Source organism: Aphelocoma coerulescens, chromosome 4, assembly GCF_041296385.1.
Source record: "Aphelocoma coerulescens isolate FSJ_1873_10779 chromosome 4, UR_Acoe_1.0, whole genome shotgun sequence".
NCBI lineage: Eukaryota > Metazoa > Chordata > Aves > Passeriformes > Corvidae > Aphelocoma > Aphelocoma coerulescens.
In genome coordinates, this window is record NC_091017.1 from 51,368,366 (window position 1) to 51,388,904 (window position 20,539).

General features: G+C 39.8%; 1 protein-coding gene across 11 annotated transcripts in view; it reads left to right on the top strand.

Annotated features, from left to right (window-relative positions):
- The first annotated feature begins 7,689 nt into the window (after positions 1-7,689).
- Positions 7,690-20,539, top strand: part of CLOCK (clock circadian regulator) — a 67,830-nt gene continuing 54,980 nt past the window's right edge. For 2 of the 11 annotated variants that reach the window (XM_069014075.1, XM_069014085.1), the window contains exons 1-3: positions 7,691-7,780; positions 18,033-18,132; positions 20,206-20,292. The gene's annotated coding sequence lies outside the window, so the exon portion shown is untranslated. The other 9 variants (XM_069014086.1, XM_069014079.1, XM_069014081.1 and 6 more) reach the window with 9 other exon arrangements.

The window sequence follows — 20,539 nt, forward strand, 5'->3', positions numbered from 1 at the left end:
AGATGCACTATGATTCTCATTCAGAGGAAGACTTAATTGCAACTGGGATTAAAATTTGCTTGAAAACTCAACTGCTTTTGATGGAGACTGAAAGAAACTCTACTCAGAAGAACAAGTTAGCCTCACAATCTTCCCAGCTTCTCTGCCCAAGTTTATTTTCACATCAGAATTGTGTTAAATTATGTTGTTGAGGTTGTAATTACATTGAAAGTAACTAATCACTCAGAACTAGATGTTCTTTAAGATTCCTTCCAACCCAAACAATCCGGTGCTTGTATGGTTCAGTTTAGCAGTGGACTAAAGTTTTTAACAGTGTATTGGCTGGTCATGGTTTGAATTGGCCTCAGCATTACTAGCTCTGCTTCTGCAATTTTGGATGAGCAGTGATACTTCAGAAGGTAGCTGGAAAAATTATGGCCTCAGAGAAAGCCAGATTGAGAAGACCTTTTCCTCTTCCTGCCCACTTGTTTTTGCTCTGCAGTTAACTGTGTTCCCAGTCAAACTGGCATAATTATTTGTGAACAGAGGATCTAGTTACGTATGACCCCTGCTCAGAACTAGTGCAGGGCCTGCTGCAAAATGCCTTTTATATTGTATTGTATTAAACTAGGTTATTTGTTTTAAGCTTTTCCCAGAAGTGCCTTACATCACAGGGCTGACAGCTCCCTCTCCAGCAGGCAGGATGTGAGCAGCCCACGGCTGAAGGGCAGGGCAGGGAGCAGGGTGGCTGCCTTTGGTCACCCCAAACCACCACCTGGAGCAGGTCACTCTTTGACATTTGGTTTGTTTGGATTTTGTTAATCTTCTGTTTGTTGGGGTTTGTTTTTTTTCCTTTTCTTCTGGAATAGTTTTAAGTGGGATCAGTTTTCTCAGCAGTAACCCATGAAGGATGGGCTGGGTGGGCTGGGGCTGCCCTCACGCCTCCTTCAGCCTGTGTAAGGGGAGGCAGTGCCCCGGGCAGCCATGCACACGGCACCGATGGTCACCCCAGCCCCGAGCTCCCCAGGGCGGGCAGCAGCTGAAGCTGAGTGCCATGAGGGACTTGGGTCAGGGGTACTGAATGGAATGACACATCAAGAGATTTTGGAATTCTTCCTCCAAAAGAAAAACTGAAAGATTTGCATATGGGGTGCATGCCACCTATATGGAGATGGCATGCCATTAAAGAAGAAAACTGTATTTTAGTGCTGGACTTAAAATGTTCAGAATTTTTAATTGATTACATAAATAATTTGACCATTATGAGCAAAACACATTTCTGCTTCTAGTGTAGCACTCATTTCTGGTACAATATGGTTTCTAAATATATTACTGAAATGAAAATGCAATTTATTATGAATACTATAGTGATTACTATAGTTTCACCATATCATACATTACAATTTCTGTGCTGTAATGGTGGTAGTTGCAGAACCACAGAATCACAGAACAATCAGGCTTGGAGGGACCACAGTGGGTCATCTTGTCCAACACTCCTGCTCGAGCAGCGTCATCCTAGAGCACAGGTTACAGGATTGCATCCAGACAGTTCTTGACTATCTCCAGTGAGGGAGATTCCACAGCCTCTCTGGGCAACCTGTTCCAGTGCTTGGTCACCTGCACAGTAAAGAAGTTTTTCCTCATACTCAACTGGAACTTCCTGTGCATCAGTTTCTGCCCATTGCCTCTTCTGCTATTGCTTGGCACTCCTGAGAAGAGCCTGGATCCATCCTCTGACATACTCCCTGAAGATATGTATAGACATTGATGAGGTCCCTTCTCAGTTTTCTCCCCTTGAGGCTGAACAGGCCCATTCCCTCAGCCTTTCCTCATGAGAGAGATGCTCCAGTCAATAAACCTGTGTGGTTTCAAAAGCCAGCTGTGGATCCCTAATAAACAGCTATTGTGTTTGGTTTGCCTCTTATTCGAGGTAGGTTTTAATGGCTTTTCTATTTCTTACTTCATGGAAATGTTCATTTGAAGTTTATATTGAAGGAAGGCTCAGGGGAGACCCAATCAATGTTTATAAATACCTGAATGGAGGGTATAAAGCAAACAGAGCGAAGGTGTTTCTAGTGGTGCCCTGTGACAGGACCGGAGGCAGTGGGCACAAACTGAAACGCTGGAGGTTCCCTCCTAATATCAGGAAACCCTTTTTTACTGTGAGGGTGACCAAGCACTGAAATGTTGCATAGTCTTCTTCCTTGGTGATGTTCAGAAGCTGTCTGGACATGGCTCTGGACTGCCTGCTTTCAAGGCTGATGCTATTTGAGCAGGAGGGTTGAATCAGGTGACCTCCCTTCCAAGTCCAGCCATGCTGCAATTTTGGAACTCTGTGATATACAGCACACTGTTCTTAGGCATAACTGTGACACAATCAACCTTATTCAACTATTTAATAGGAGTACACCAGTCGTTTTACTTACAGTACTCTACAATGTGTTTATGTATTCGAGTTCAGAAAACTTTGGCACCTTGTACCAAGACTTTAACAATACACTGGACATTCACATGTATATTTTTGTACATATTTTACAAGGTACTCTGCTGAGTTCTGCACAGCACTTTCTTGTAACTAAGAAAAATGAGATGTGCAGTTTACACAAAATAGAAAAGCTAATGTGATCAAAACATTTTCTCTGTCTAGATTCTACCTGTACTTACTCCTGTTGCATTGTTAAAATGACTAAAATAATTCTAGGACTAATACTGTGTATCTAATGCTGTACTCTCAGAGAACAATTCATATAAATATGTGGAAGTTGTGCATCAAAACTATCATGTATTGTTGCTAGAGTATAATAACATTGTACATATATATATTTATTTTTTGTGAAAAGCAATTCTACAGTGGCTTTCAGTCAGTGTAATTAATAGCTGCTTTTAGTTCAACAAATTTCAGTAAAGCTTTTTCCTTTTCTACCTTGCAAGTATTTTTATAGACAAAGACTGCCATCTACTGATTTTACATTTCAGTTTTCATTAATTATTTTAAAACTGTCTGGTAAATACTAGTAAAAGTACTGTAATTCCTCCTTAAACTGATCCCATTTTCAGAATCACACAAATATTTAGTACCTGCTCTAATGTTTTCTTGTGTCATCTCTGACACTGAACCGTGCCATAAATCAAATCCCTCCTGATGGGAGAGAATTTTCTAAAAGTCCTTGCAAGGAGTTTCAAAGATAAACCGAGGCTTTTCCTGGAGTTTCAATGCTGCTGGATAGTTGTTTATTAAGTCTTATCAGAGGAACAGAGCCACTAGCATGACCCAGGCATAACACAGAGCACAGAAAGCAGGAGAGCAGTCTAATTATCAAGATTTACATGGCCTTTTAAAGACAATTTAACCAATAGTTACTAAAAACGCACATTATTTTCACTTTCCTACCAATTATTCAGTAACACGGCCAGGAACTGCGGAATTCCTCATCCAATTATTCCACACTACTTTTACTGCAGAACATGGAGTAGTAGAAGAAGGAGAAGAAGGTTTAGAGAACAACAACAATCCTCCATTTTGATATTTTTTACTCTTATCTATTTACTACAAAGAGAAGCCCAAAACCTCTAAATTTTCACCCTGTGACATTTTTACATAGTAGTCTATCACCTAATTCACACCACTGTATTTTCTAGTTCCTGTCTGATCGTTGGTAATTTTTTCCAAGGTTGGAGGTTAAAACAGTGCTGTTCAGGGGGTAAGAACCCTTAAAAACCCTTAAAAACAGGCAGAGAAATATTCTCAGCACTCTGGGTTCCTACAATCTCAAATGATAAATGCTTGTACAATTTGTTTGTTACTGAAGTTTCCCAAATCTGGCACTGATGAAATAAGAAAATTTATTTTAATGTTATATTATTGAATAAAAATTGGCATAGAAGCCTTTCTAGCTCTAAAATTATAAGACCTCAAGCTCAAGAGTTACTCAAATAATTTAAGTAATTGAGATGCACTAGATATTATTTTAAAATGCATGTAAAATGTTCCAAAGATTATTATTATTATTATTATTTACTTAATATTATTTTTACTTTCTAATTAGGCAGCAGCACTTGCAGGAGTGGAAATGTCTTCAGAGGAGGCAAAAGTATGGGAAGCGAAGAGAAGTAAGCTTCTGCATACTGCAGAAAGCAGTATGTAAAAGAAGCATACAAATGCTCCAGAGAATGTTTGGGTTATAATTAATCTTTATTGGCCAAGGTAATTACATTCTTGTATAAGATGTAGAATACTCCAATACAAAGAACTGAACTGGCAATTAAAAAACAATACCTCGAAAAATTAAATACCGAGACTAACAAAATAGCAATTGTTTGGAGGCAGTGGAATCACAGAGCATCTGAACTCAATTTGTTAACTCACTTTGTGAGAGTTAATGGTTCACTTTTGTTCAAACACATGAAAGATTTATTTTGCTGTTCATGCTTATCACCATGTATGTAACCTTACTGAGATCTCTGAATTTCACTAGGAAAGTGGTATCTGTTTCTTTGCAGATTCTTTTCTCATTGGGAGTAGTCTAACAGGATTATTCTACCTTTATTTCCCCTTTGACTTGAACAAATCAAAAGCCCATTAAGAAAAGTCTCCGTTATGCAAACTTGTATATAAACTGGTGAAATACAAGGTAGGTTCACTGGAATAGCTGAACATGGGGGAATATATATGAAAGCAGAAAGTATGAGAAATACTTTTAAATAATTCACATTATGTAAATTTTTTATGGTTTTTGTAATCATTAGATTTAAAGGTCACTCTTTAAAGGTAGAAAAGGTATTTGATTATTTTTGAAAGAAAAAAAAAAGATCTGCAAAAAGCAAAGATTTTGCATAGAATTTATGTAAGAATATTGCCTAAGCACAGGTATTTTGCAATTTCATGGTTAGATATTTTACTGAGATAAAGTTGGGCTGGCTCTAATTTTTGTTTTTGTGGGACGTATCTCGGCCTTTATTAAAAGTCAGTTTCTTTTTCTCTTGTGAGAATTTATTGCAATTATCAGAATAAACTGTAACTTGTTTTTACAGCAGAAGTTGGACAACACAAAAAATACTGATGTGATGAAACCTTGTACTGCTTGAGAAAATTTTAATTAAGATCATCTGTTCTGACATAAGTTAGTTCAACTATGGTTTTTTACTCCTTTGGTAAGCCTATTGGTAGATACCTACTGGCAGATACCACTTCTGGAAGCTTTTGTTCTGCAGATTCAAAGAGATAACTAGCAGATGCATTTCAGAGACAATGGCTTACCTGCTGTTATCTGCCACTTCAAACTAGAATGCTAGCTAGTAGTTTTAAACGTAAACAGGTCATCAGGGACTTTAGATATGATTGCACAGTCACTTCAAGTATCAAAGCTGGCTACTATAAAAGTAGCATTGCTTCCTCTCAGCAGCCAGCCTCCCTCCCACTACTGTGGCTGCTGCAAGGGACACAGGCACAGTGTGTGACAGTGGAAGCAGATGCAACAGGAAAAGAGCCAAACCTCCCTTTTGGTGACCCTGTCTTTGTCCAAGCAAAGTGACCACACGGTTGTAATCACAGCCATCAGATGTGATAAAGCGGCAGCAAAATCCAAGGTAATCTGCACCTTAAAACCAGATGTTTCTGGTGCTGAGTCAGTTATACTGTTTGGAAGAAAAGGTTTCAGGAATGTTAGCCAACCTTACTTTACAAGGATTATGTGGATTGTGACAGGCTTTCAAGTCAACATCCACTCATTTTAGTATTCTGGAGCGATGTGAAATTTAGTTTCAAAATCAGTTTCCTCAAACAGATCCTCTTTTGAATAGGCCATTGTGGATCAAAAAGGAGCACACTGAGCAGGTGGTTGTTCTGTGGCTCTGAAGTGTATCACATGCAGGATGGTGATGGCATTTCTGTAGGAAAAATGGCCATAGTTAATGGAAGTGCACTGGAAATTTCTGCATTTCCGGCCCAATCCAGTCCCATCATTTACCAATTCACAAAAGATCTGCTGCTCTTAATTTGGCATTGTTTAAAAGTTATGTTGGCTGTCACACAGCCTGTGTGAGTGAAACAGAACTATCGTTACACAGCAAACTCACACTGATGACAAGAGCAGAGCAATAGTATTTCTAGGAGGAGAATAGCTTCATAAAACCACCACAGCACCTCTAAGCTGTCCTGTTCCTTCAGGATCCTATAAAATACTTCCAAAAGAGAAGTAGCATTTAAAAAATGACCTTGCTTAGGCCACGGCTTTGGCAGAAAATGCAAATGTGTCATCTCCACAGCTGTGTTCCCTGTTTTGACCTTGTCAAAGAGTAATTTTTACTGCAACATTGCAGTAAGTAGGTGTTATGCTCCTATTCGTGCAAAGTGTGAAGAGATAGCATAGCATCTCTACTTTTTCCTGAACAATTATCACTGGTTACTAAAGATCTTCTGGGAAATTTGACAGATACAGCCTGATGTTATTTTTAGCTTCTGTTTGTTTGCCATATTCTAGTTCTGATAATTATGCATTTGAAAAGATTCCCGCATTTTCTCCTGGATGTTCCATTCCAGCTGTATCTTATTATCTCCACTACATTTCATCACAAGAGTGTTATCCTTTGTACAAGTAATAATTATTAGTTTTCCTTATGTCACATTTTCCTCAACTGAAAGCTAGAATTAGAATATTATGAATCAGTAACAAAACCAAGTGTTTTTATTAATGCTTTTTAGAATTCTTCCAGCGGAAAAGTTCATGGTTAGCTCTTTGGGAGCATTATTGGTAAAGAAGCTCCTGTCCCTATAGTATCTTTGCGTAAGACTTTGGTCACACTTGTGACTCAGATTGGGAAACTGAACTATCTGAAAAGTAACCCAGAAAGGAAATCCATGACAATTTGCAGTCAAGCTCTTTATTTCATTCTAGACACAAACACGAATTAAACTTCTGTAGATACTTTTACATATATTGCTATTCCGGTATCAACTGAAAAATAAAATTCTTGTAACTGAGAGAAAGAAAATTGGGATTACTTACACAACATTACCCTCAAGCATTTTGTTTTACAGAAAACAGCTCGCCGCTATGTTCTGCTACTGGCGTAACAGGTTTATGTTTAAATAGTCGCTGCGTATTTATCGAATGGTATTAAAAGCCTCGTACACACAAAAGGGCTGAGGCAGACACATCTGTTCTCTGCCGCTCTGGGAAGTTTCACCGGTTTATGCACCGGAAAGAAGAAACGACGGATCACCGCTGGGACGGGTTCCTTGAACCTCTAAATACCTCCGGAGGCGCTTCACGGAGAGCACCCGGGATACCGCTTGTTCCGCTTTGGGAATGCGCGTGCGATCGCGTTCCGTGCCGGGTTCACCATGCCGGCACGGGTGAGGAAGGCTCTCTGCGCCCGCAGCACGGTGCCCGCCCGCAGCCCCTGCGGCCCCGCGCCGCCGCCATTTCCCCCGGGCGCGGGGTGAGCTGAGGCGAGGTGAGCCGAGGTCAGGGCGGCGCGCGCCCGCCGCGCCTGCGCTGCGCACGCACTCCGCCCCCACCCCCCTGCGCACGCGTGGCGAGGCGCGCGCGCAGAGCGGGGATCGCCTCCCCGGTGTCCCGTCCCCGCGCACGCGCAGCGGCGGCGGCGGCCCCGGGGTGCCGCGGGTTGCAGTGCGCGCGGCGCACGCGCGGTGGCGCGAGGCGCCGCGGCGGCCGGCGGCGGTGGGGGCTCGGCGGCGCAGGCGCGGTGGTGTCGGGGGGGGACTCCCGGGCCCGGGTGCTGCTGGTGCCGCCGCCGGAGGAGCAGGAGGAGGAGGAGGAGGTCCAGTCAGTCAGTGCCGGTGGGCGGCGGGCGGGGGGGGGGCTGCGCGCGGGGAGCGACGCTCGCCGGGGCAACGCGGGCGGGCAGCGGCAGCGCGGGGCCAGGTGAGCAGCGAGCGCGGCGCGAGGCGGTGCGGGCGGACCCGCCGGGCCCCGGTGTGCGGTGGCGAGGGCAAGGCGGGGGGACGGCGCGGAGGCGAGCGGTGGAAGTTTGACAGTGCCGGCGTGTCTCCCGCCGCGAACCGGCGGGGCGGGAGTGCCGCGGCTGCCCTTGGGCGGGCACGGCCGCGGCCGGGGGCGGGGGGCGCTCGCGGGGCACCCGCTAGGCCCGGTGACCCACTTTGCTCCTGTCACAACTCCCGGGCGCGTCGGGAGCGCTGCCCGCCTGGCCCCGCGCCCGCGAACCGGGCAGGGCGGGCGCGGGACTCCCCGGCATCCACCGGGCCGGGCCGCGCCGGACCGAGCAGAGCTGCGGGCGGCACCTCCCCCCGCGGCCCGTCCGCCGCCGCTCCGTGGGGCGGCTCGTCCCGCGGGCGCCGGAGGGGACCCGCCTGCCCCCGCCGCCCCACGCGCGGGGGAGGTTTCCGCGGCGGCCCTGCGGAGCGCGGGTGTTTACACGGCGGACGGGCGGCGGTCGGTGCTCGTTCGGCCCCGGGCCCTCCCCGCGGCGGGACAGCTCTGCGGGGCCTCGGGCTCCGGGCGGTGGCGAGAGCGTGCCCGGCGCTCTTCCTGCGGCAGGTGGGCTGGAGCTGCGGGTTGCGTATGCACTTCGTAGGCTTTTTTTTTTTTCACCTTTTTTTTTTTTTAGTTCCGATAACTTTATTGCGATAACTGCAGCGTGTTCACGCTCGTAAAACCTGAGGGATTCCTACTAGCCCGCAGCCCTTTTTCGAGTTACTGCGGCCTTAAAGTCAGTGTGTTAAATACTCCGTGCATGCGGGTGTGAAATACGACCAGAGAGGGACTGGAAATCCGTGGTACTTCAGTTTTGTGTTTGGGTTAAGGTGGATCAGGATTTTTGGTTGGTTTCACTTTCAAGTTCCAGCTACTTTAGGCCTCGATATAAATTGGAAATGTTTTTTTTTTTTTCCATGAAGAGGAGTGTTTGTGAACTAATGAAACGTATTTGCAATGAGAATTTTGTAAGGCTGTTGTTTTCATGTGCTGGTAAGCATTAACCTAGCAAAAAGCACAGGGAAAGTCAGGTACGGTTTTTGCTGGAATATGAAATGGCAGGTAGAGGCGGAGTGGCTGATCGTAGAACCTGATCCTCTAAATCCTCAAAGTATTTTTTCTTATAAATGACTTCTTAAATGACTGGTTGACAAGCAGTGCTTTTGGTGGCAGTATTGACTTGACCTGGCCTGCCTCTTCCTTGCTTCAGCTGCACCAGCACAACGGTTCTTGGAGTTGTGTCCCGTAACTAGCTTGAGGAAATGATCCAGGTTAAAATAAACTACTGGTTTTGTGTTGTTGTTGTTTTTTTTTTTTTTTCCTTTTTAATGTGGTTATATTTAACCTATATAATTTCTCTGGGTAACAGGTGTGTCAGGAGGCAAGAGGACTGTTTAACCAAATACCCTAGTGAAAGAAGTACTTGAGAAATACACCTCGACTGTGGTAGTCCTGGCAAAGTTCAGTATGAGCAGTTGCAGTTGTTTCACAATGTTCAGTTTTACAGAAATAATGTTAACTTTGTTTATAAATATCTGTGGGATTTGGGCCTATTATTTGAAACTGGACAGAATTTGATTGTTGTAATAGAGGGATTCTACTTGAAAGTAACTCTGCTTTTTAATTTAACTATTATTAATTTTCATACATATCCACTTAAGGTACTTCCTCAAACTTGTTACAGACACTGCTTTCAGATTACCAGACGTAATGTATTTGGTTTAGATTCTTTTTGTAGAATATGGCAACTTGTCTGAGAATTTTGTTGGTAAGGCAAGGGTTACTGCTTCTTAACAAACAATTCAAACAGGGAAAAAAACTCCAAACTTCCGGGTTGATATTTAATAGTTTAAGGTGCCATTCAGCCATGTCTTGTTTTTTATTTCTTCCGCTTCATGATCTTACATGGAAAAGTTTAACACATTTAGGCAAAATAAAAGAATGTGAGGAAAGCAGAGTGTTTTCGTTACTAATGCTCTTCCAAGGACCCCAAAACCTCTGCTGTAGGTAACTTTATTTTCTTTGTACTAAGCAATTTAAAAGCTGAGTGGTAATTACTTTAAATTTAATTTGTAGTGTTGGTTAATTAGCTTCTTAGTATAGAATTTCACAGAAGTCATGAATCTTTGTGGTTGGATTGGTCTTGCAAAAGAAATTGCTGCTTTTAAGAGCTTTGAGCTTTTGCTTTTTCCCCCCCTGTATTTTAAATTTCTGCAAAAAGGTGAAGATACAAACTAGCAGTAGAGTTATTGCCCCCCACCTTCTCCACATGTTCTTTATATGAAATGTTTTTATCAACTTGGAAAGTTGTGAATTTTTTATTAAAAGCCAATAAACTTGTGTTGAAAATAGTTGTGAATCAAAAATGCAGTTTTCTTCACTAGGTAATCTCCTTATTTGAAACAGCTCCTTTTTTATCTGTGCTTTCCTTTAGGAGGTACATATAATTTGTTGTCAGTGCCTCATGGTTTCAACTTAGTTTAATAGATGAAGACTATGGATAGCTCTCCTCTAAGAATAGAAAACTAGTATCCTAATACAGTTTTAAATACAAAATATGATTCAGAAGAAGTGGAATTACAGCTGAAAAGTGCCTTTTCATCACATTGTAATGACTTCGTTTTTCTTGACGCAAAGACTTTGGTAGATCTCTGAAGTAAAGAAAAGTTCATTTTAGTGTTTTAGCCTTTTTAAAGCACTAGCTTCCCTATGAACACTGGATACTGTAAAGGCCAAATGAGAAAGCAGATATGGAACTGTTTCTGAGGATTGGTGATATTAGTAAGTAGTGGCATAGCAAAGTCAGTAGTGGTTGTTCCTACCATTCTTACTTTCTGTTTATTTACTTTGCAAAGTATTTCTAACCTTTCACTGTTCATGAGCTGCTTCACCCCTGAAGGGGTGGCACAAGACCAGGAGGGTCACCAGGCTCTTGGGAGAACAGTAGCTGTTTTACAGTAGCTTTATCTCTAGAGGAGGAAAAAAAAGTGTGAGACTACAGATAGTGACCAAACCATTCAGCTGTTTCTCTCATCTTAAGCTAATGCTGAATTATTGTTAGTAATATTGGCATTATTATTTTGGAGCCAGTGGTCTTTCAGAATAAAAAGATGTGTTGGAAGCACCAACTTCTTAGGAGAATCTCAAATGAAAGATTCCACTGTCTCTCTGTAACTCTGGCTCAAGCAAGTTTGGCTATATCTGTTAGGAAGGTACCTCATTCACTTCTGTGGGTGGTCCACGTGGGGAAAGGAACTTACTAGTATAGTTGGTTATTTTGTTAACTCAGTGGGAATCTGTAATAATTTGAAACTCTGTCAGACATTACACTGTTTATTTGTTGTAGGACTTAAAAGATGTGAAATGCAAAATCATGGAAGAGAAAGGAGACTCAGGGTTCATGCAGCTGTCTGCTGCCCTGAAGGATTGAATTCTCTATCCCTATTGCTGCCACAAAATTCCTTTGTCATGTAAAAGCCACATTAATTTTGGCATACCTCACGCCTGAGTGTTTAAATTTATAGTCTTAATGTTCTCTTACCATACTTTTTGTGTATATTATAAATTCTTTTTTATAGCCACTTTTAGAATATATAATCATATACATAAAACGTTTTGGTCCTCTGTGGTTGTCATATATTTAATATTATGTGGAAGCAACAAAACTTCACAGATTCTTTCAGCAGTTTAGATCTGCACACTTTGGACTCTTTCCAACAGTTAGATTTTGTTATTAAAATCAGTGAATTAGTTTTCTTATTGTGTACTGATGTTCTGAGAAACATTGCTGAGTATATTATGAAATCATCATTAGTAGTATTAATATTTTATTAAATATAGATCCTTAAAAATTAGTTATATATATGAGATTCAAGACTGATAATGACATATTTAGAGTGTGATGCTTTTGAAGCTTAGTAGATACTATGGGCATTCCTCATATTCATGATAAAAATGTAGCCAAATTAGCCATAAATGTGGCTACTTCAATGCTTTGTTCCTAAAACTGTGTGTTTGATAATCTCAGGGTATGTGAGAAGGCTTCAGTTTTGAAGCTAATGTCATTTTACCGATAATGACAGCCCGGTACTATAAGATAAATGGCGTTAGACTATTATGCTTTTTTAGAGCAGAAGAGAACACTTCTTGGAGTAAGACTGATCCAATTAAAGTGGAATTTTAAAATAAATGTATGTGATGTCATTTTTCTATAGAGGTCCTTCTAGAGTTCCGTTAAAAAGGATGTTTGCAGGTACCTCTGAGATGGTTTTTGGTGTATGTTATTTTGGTATATGGCCAGATCCATAAAATAATACAGAGGAGTCAAAATAGATTTAGATGGATTTTGTGTATCCAGCCCCAAATAAAACCTCTAACCCATGTTAGAGGTTTCTGGGTTTTCACCAGTGAAGTTTTCCAAAGCTGAACATTGAAGTTTTGTTCTCATTCACATCTTCCAGAATCTTATCACAACTGAGCATCTTGGCTTCTAAATCTATTTACTATTCATAAATTAGGCAATCTGTAAATTAGGCCTTCACTTGTTCAAAGGCATGTTCAAACCACACCTCAGGCACACCTATGGAATTGGACTTGGACCAAAACCCTGTGGTGACTCTCCCTTTTGCTCAGAAGCACAAAGGAGTGAGGAGGAAGAGGTTTTGTTCATGTCTCCTTTAAAGAATAGAAACGCCCAAAATAAACAACAAACCAACAAAACTCCAAAGCCTAGAACCTCACTTTTCCTTGCAGACAAGATGACTAAAGTCTAATTGGGCTAAAGAACTATACTAGGCCAGTTGTTTTCTTGGAGGAAAAGGAGATGATAAATATACCTGTATTCTGGCCTGTGTTCTATTTAAAATTTTGAATGCCATTACAAACTGGAAACTATGATTTGTGTCTCATGTTTGCTGCCCTTCTACCTAGAGAGGCATGCATACTGCTGGTGCTGCTCTGTCCAGCAAAGCTTTATTTTTTATCTTTGCTTCCATATTCTGAAAATTGCCACTGAAGTGAGAAGCTAGGAGTTGATGCATCTTCCCAATGTGACGCAGATCCTGCTGAGAGACTGTGGTTTAAACACCATTTGGCAGAGTAGAGATTGGCTTTCCACTTTCTGTGTTCCAGGTTAGTATGCTGTAACCCTGTGCTGCTGGACAAAATGAGAGCATATCTTTTCCCCTGCTGGCATGTTAAAAGAATATATTACTCCTGCTTTGTTGGGAAAAGCTTAGCTATGTGTATGACAAGGACAGGGACCAGGGTTGTGACTACTAATCTTACCTATGCCCTAGGCCTTCAGAAACAGACGAAGGCAAAATACTGTGTTCACTGGTTACTTGCATAGTTTGCATCTCTATTAACTTTTGTAAAAGTCTTGCTGAGTGATACAACTCTCCCTGGCTTTGATGCTTAAGAATTGTAGATCCTTTTGTATGGAATTCCCTTTTTGTGCCCTGTTTTAGTGAAGACTGTACTGCTTTGGCATTGTGCTGCCTATTACAGCCAGAGCAGGCAGCAGAAGTTGCTAACCACATTGCATGGTAGTGGTCTTGCTGTGGGACACTTAGAAAAGGAGGAATACCTGGGAATGGAGTGATCATCCAGCATGATGTCAGAATTTTAAGTGCTTTATAGTAGGGAATAGTATTGCTAAGGACCTCATCTACAAAGTTTTTTTTAGCTTGTAGCTCCACAAGTTTGTGAGCGTATCTCCATTGCTTGCAGAAGAATGATCCCAGATCCCGTAAGCGTGTCATCATCTGCCGAACTGGTAGATCTCCAGAAAGTTTCAGCACTTTCTTATCGGAGCAAGTATTTGTGAGCATAGAGGAGCCAGGCTGGACTGTAAGAAGTGGTTCTTGTAGGAGGTTAATATGTGAGTTTCGTAATGTGCATTAGAAACACTGAGGAAATATATATTTTTACATCTTAAATTATGATCGTAATGAGAGTATGAGATACTAAGCTGCCTAAAAAAAAGATACTTCAAAATACATTAATACAGCTAATTTAGTATTTCAAATTCTGAGAATCCTGCCGGTGTTATAAATAAAACATAAGTCTCCATTTTTACATTTGAATAAAGTTTTTAATGAAATAGTAAAGAATAGTTTCTGGCATTTAAGGGCATTTGAAGCGTTTGGTGGCAATTGCATTGCATGTTAAATGCAATTTCAGCAACTGGTTGTTGAGGTTTGGCCATTACTGACGTGCACCCTGGCAGAATAATGTTCTAGGAGTTTAGTGGTTGCTGTTGAGAGATGGTTGTGAATACAGAGAAGGTAAACTCCTGCTGGTGTGCTAAGGTAGAAGGTATGTAATTTTTTAGTTTACTCTTACTAGAGACATGTTAAAGGTTTGGATTTTCATCAGTCATCCAAAAGCCTCAAGATACATTAGGAGAAAAAAACCTGTCTTGTTTCATGTGGTAACTTTCCCAGTCCATAGTTTCCCAAAGCTTTGTTTGAAACCTATGTATGAAGTTGTAAAAAGATAAATCAAAAAATATTTTGCCACAATCTGCTTATTTCTCTTGGCTTAGTATACAACTAGGAAATTTTCCTCGATTAAAAGCTGTAGGGAGTTGCCTTTTTTTAAGCCTGATTTCCTAAGAAAATGTGATTTATGCTTTTTCCTTGTTTTCTCTCATTCTTTCCTTACATATTCACCAGTAGCTTTTGAAATAGTTGACCAGTTGTAGCCATGTTTGTAGGAGGGATGGAAATTGCAGACTGTAATGTTACCACAGGTTTTGGGAAAATAGGCAAGCTGGGTAGAGAGAAATGTGTCACTGCCCGCTCTTGAGAGCGAGATAATGCAATGGGATTTTGGTACTGACCTGTTTTTTTTAGCATGCAGTAAGTCTGTGTTGGATAGGAGAGCGGGAGTTATGTGTGTCATCAGGGCTTGAGGAGACAGAAGGAACATTGGGCTGTTCTGGAAAAGGATCGGGACCAACAATACTGTAGTGTGACATTATAGCAAAACAATAATAATAATAATAATAATAATGTCTTTCAGTATAAGAACAAAAGACAGTATTTCCCAAGTCAGATTTCCAGTAAGCCCACTCCTCTGTCTTGTGACACGGGGTTACTGGTTGAAAAGCAGGAGCTGAACTTATGTCTAGAATGGCATTTCTCGTCTTCTTTCCTGTCTGGCCTGTATTTGCATTACCTATTTATCATGATAAACAGCAGACTGAAATCTACCTTATTATGTTCAACTTGAAGATTTTTATCAAGTCTCAATAGAGAAATATCTCCTGCTGGTTGGTTTAGAAAAACTCAAAAACTTAGTAATGGTAAAAGTGAAGAAAACTTTATTAGCTTGTACTGCTTTCATTTCTAGAGAATTCTCTGCTGTATAATATGAAATATACCTGTCAAGCCTTTAGTAACCAACATAATCTTAACAAATTGTAATTTATTGATTTCAAGTGTTCAAATAGTTCATTTTTAAAATATCATAGCAGACTGCAAAATCGGTGGTTTTGGCTTGTGTTTATTTTAAAGTAGTTTTCATAGTAACAACAAATACTCTAAAGGAAACTGGATTTTCCTCTACTGAGTAGAAAAGCAAGTAGCAGCATGAATCACAGCTTCCAAGAACTGTCAGAATAGGAATGCAGATGCTCTCTTACAGACACACACACACACACTTTCCTGTCAGTTTTAATGTAGTAATGTGATTTAATAAAGTTTTCTTGCCATCCACAGCAGCAACATCCATTGTATGTAACCAAGCTACTACTAGCAGTTGTGTGTTTACAACTACAGTTTGGAGCTAGTACGGTAGTTCCACTGATAGTTCTCTAACATCTCAGCAATTTTACATGTAATATATTTTTCTGGAAATGTTCATGTTGTTAAAATGTTATACTTCATTTTTTTTATATAGTCTTTTTTTCCAGCTCAGAAGCTTTAGCTAAACATTTTGTGCTGCCCTAAAGCTTTTAATGATGTTTCATGGAAAATAAGATAGAGTTTCAGCCTTGAGAAGCTTGTGATCTGAATTTCACTGACATAGAAAATGAGGAGAATGACCTCAGAAATGGGGACAAGGATTCAAATTAATAAGCGAGTTATAGTGAGTGAATTAAAGTTTCATTTCTAAGAACATAAGATAGATCAGCAACAAGTAATATGGAGAATATAGAAGCAAAAGACAGCATAAAGCAAGTCCAAATAATATAGGGATTTGGAGGAAAAGAAGTATAATATTTTACAGGATCTGGAAAGCATAGTGAAATCAGAAAAGTAGTTGAATCAAGAGGAAGAATAACTAGAAGGTTTTTAGAAATAGGGCAGGAAAAAGAGCTGTAGAAACTTACAAATTATGTTGATGGGTTTAGCTCTTCTGAAAAAAAAATGAGACAGGAAAAGGATTTGAGAATATGCTGTTTTGATCAGTTTGGCAGGGAGGTTAGGACACAAATTCTGGTACTAAGATTTTTTTTTTTAACTCTTTAAGAAATTTCGCTGTCACTCAAGCTTGCTTTTAAAGTGAGTGGCAAAACAACAGGCAGCTGTGCCTGAAAATTTCATCTCAGGCATTCCTGTTGCTCTGTCACTACCTTCTATTACACATAGTTTTTCTACAAGCTGGAGGATTTCATATGAATTTCAGTACAATCGAGGGTGGGACTATAGAAGTTTTTAACATCAGTGGTGATTGACATACTATCATTTTATCTAAGTCAAAAAGATCACAAACTTTTTTCACTAAAATAACTGAAATTGCTTTTCCAAATTATTTTAGGTAAATTTGTAGTGCCTTTATATAGACAATTAGATTTATGGTTGATTCAGATTGATATACATTAAACTTTGTGTTTCCAACATAAGAAATGAAAAATGATCTTTCATAAACTGGGATAAATTTTTTTTACAATGCACCTAGACTTCCTGTCCTGTAGAATGTAGTTTACCATTTCTTATATATATATATATATATATATATATATATATATATATTTGATTCAAAACATTGATTTCTAACATTAGAATATTTCATTTGACTACATAGAAAAATAGATATGTAGGTGATAATGGTCTGCATTTCTTATCCCATTAGACTTGGCAGTAGATCTTCCTCAAACATTGGCATTCTTCCTCAGTTTGACAGCTTCTTCTTTCTGTTATATGTACTGGGGGACAAGGTGGTAAAGAACGGGTTTAGAAGTTACTTTGTTTTGGTTATGTTACGTCAAAGGAAATCCACCTATCCTTGCATACAATGGAAGGGAATAGATTAATGTATGCCTTAAAGGATATGCTTTGCCACATGGGAGTGCTGAATAGAAAATATCAACAGTGCGTAACTAGCAGTAGCTTTTCCAGCAGGATTGTCATGAGTTAGGTGATATTACCAAGTTGGTGCATGTGTATTTAGAACACAGTACGGTGTGTAGGAATACAGAATTTCTGATCTGTAGCAGGTGGGGAGCTATTTCTTCATTGAATGAATATTTGTGTATAGAAATCTCTGTTGTATAGTTAGCTTTTGCTCAGCCCATCTTACTGAAATTAGTTTTTTATTAGCGAGGGGAGTTTGATTAGTGAGTGGAGGGAGTCTTGTGCTGTTGCATGCCATGTTTTCTGAGAGTTTCAAGTTGTGTTCTGAGGTAGTTCACGTGTCCTGTTTGAACCGTAGTACACACAGTTAAGATTTTATTGATGCATTTTCTTTACAGAAGTTTGCATAGTGTATTGTTGACGATCTGCAAGGTCATAATACAATCCAAAGCAATTGTAATGCAATAATAGTAACATTAATGCTTTGTAGACATCGTTACGTCTGTAAATTTTGTTACCATTGGGATATTGCGTTTGTCTCACATTTGTTTAGATTTCAGACAGTGCCAGAGCTACATAAAAGGTGGTATCCAATGTTGAAGTTCTCCTTCATGAGTATTTACTTCACTATATTGAATAGAGGAATTGGAAAGTAAAATTGTGGACAATTTAAGGATGCATATAAAATGACTGAAATGGCAGGAGAGAAAACAGAAATAATCAAGGCTCATCCCCGGAAGTTTGTTTTGAACAGAATAATTTTTATTAAACTGTGGGTTTTTCTGTTGTTTTTCAGAAGATTGTGCCAAAGAAGACTTATTCAGATGACATCACATTTGGACTATTAATGCTACCCACCCACTCTAAAAGGCACAATGTATTTCTAGGTAATTTAAGTAAGTATGTAGATTTTATTGCTACTAGAACAGTAATGCTTTAAACAGAAGCATCTATTTTCAACCTCAGGCAAGGTAGACATTCCACTTCAATTTGATATTCAAATTAATGGTGTGTGTGGGCAAGAATAAACTTCAAATAAGCTTTTTATAAGCATTTATCCTGTACACTGGAGCATGGAATGAAATGACTGAACTGCACCTGAGCTGCCTTGGAAACTAGAAGGAAGAAAAAACCCAGACCTTATGAAGGCACTGTCCCCAGCAATGCAGTGTGCTAATGTGGCCCTGTGGTTTCTGGAGACTAAAGTAATATCTCTCCCAGGGCTGTGTTGTGGTGACTGAGCAGATGTACTGCCATGCTCACTGCTTTTCTTAGTGGTTTTTGTTTGTTTGTTTTGGATTTTTTTTTGCAGATGCTTTTGTTAAAGTTGAAATGACTTAATACCCCATTCATGTAAGGATATAGAAGAAGAATGCATCTTACTGGGTTCAAGTACCAGTATCTCTGTTCACATGTCACCTTTTTTATGAAAGGGTTGCTTCTCCCTGCTTCCTTGACTGGGCACTGTGTACTGTCCAGCTGAGGATGGGCCAGGAGGTGCAGATTTTCATCTTTGCAAGATTTGTCCATGTTGTATCTTGCAGTAAGATTACTGGTTGCTTTGTGCATCACATGGAGGGAAGCACAGAGCAGCAGGGTAGTTTGCTTATGGTTCATCTTTTGAGCAACAAAGGGGTTTTGATTCAATGTATCATGAGGATCACGCCATGGCCCTCTGTAGATTTCATAAATGTGTTTTTATGTTTCATCTTTCTAAGAAGGTGTTATTTTTCAGATGTTCTGTTGTTTTTTGACTGGCTCAAAGCATGCACTTTTATACTGGGTCAAAAAAACCCCCAAGAAATTGATCTATTTTTGTAGATCAGACATTGTTCCAATCTTGCTGAAGCAGGATTATTTTTTCTTGCTAGCAGAAAGCCTTCCTGTATTCCTAGTAGCTTATAATGCATCGGAGGTGCTTGGTCATGCATGAAGTTTGGTCATGAATGGAGTTACAGGTAGCAGTGCTTGCAGTTAATGATGCTTGACAGTTTCTATTCCAGAACCCTGGTTTTAGTTGCTTATAATTTAGTAAGACTTAAATCTCTGTGTTATATGTCTCCTTCACCTAAAATTCAACCAAACATCCACTTGTGTCAAGAGAATGAGTTGAGAGGGAAGAACATACTGTTTTCTTGATGCAAAATGCAGTGACAGTCTTGCCACTGGAAAAATAAAGCACCTGCATATGCTGGAGCAAGCACTCAAGTTTTTGGGAGAAACAAATTGTTATGCTGCAGTATCAGCCTGCTTTTTTTCTGCTATCCCACTTGCATTAGGCAGCATGATAGATTTCTGAAAATGTTTTGTACCAGTTCAGTAAATTTCCTAAATCCCATTTCTTCTGTCCAAATCAGGTGAGGTAGATGTATTCCAAATCCTTTTAGTCATAAGCAGACAGAGCTACTGAGCATGTTGTAGCTGGACTGTGAGAAGTAAACAGGTCTAATCTCCTCCACTCCATTGTAGTGTCAGGTACAAACATTTGAGTAAGAAGATTTTCTTTTGTACTCTTTGTGCTTTTCCTTAACCCTATCACCCATCTACTGTTGATTTGGTCTTTCAGATTCTGCTTCAGCAGTATATTTCCATAAGCGTTGTCCGTTTTTTCATTCAACTTTTCTCTATTCTTTGCTTTTTTCTCTTTATTGCTACTCTTACGTTCACAACAGATGATAATAAAATTGATCATTTTGAACAATGCAGGCTGTGTGTGGTTAAAAGTTATGAAATACTTCTTTTTGAGCATCCTGAAAACCTCTGTGTGTTGTGCATCTATGGTGTTGCTTTTCAAGTGACATTTTTAGAACATTAAGACCATATTTCTTCTGAAATGGAAAGGCAATATACTTTAAATTTTCAAATTATGCACATGTGAAAATTTGTATAGTGTTTTTCTTAAAAAACAATTTTTCTTTAGGAATTGCTCTAAAGAGATCTGATTTTTTTTTGTTTTCATCTAAATTTAGCAAATGTAGAGAGAAGCCCATTCTTTCATTTGCAAAATCTTCTGGAAATTTATTTGGATGTTGTATACTGAACATCAGTGAAACTAGGTGAGTCTGAATATTTTGGTTATTCTAAGCAACTAATGAATTGATTGTATGTGAAAAAAAAGATTAAAAAATCCTGTTTGTAACTTACAGTTCTAGGAGAAACTCTGGCATATAACCTAAAATCTAGAGGACTAAATTATTAAATAAATAACATAGCCAAGAAAAAAAACGGCAGAGATTAAGCAATGTATTCCTGGCTTTACATCTAAGGTAAAAAGCTATGTATACACCAAATATATTTTATCTA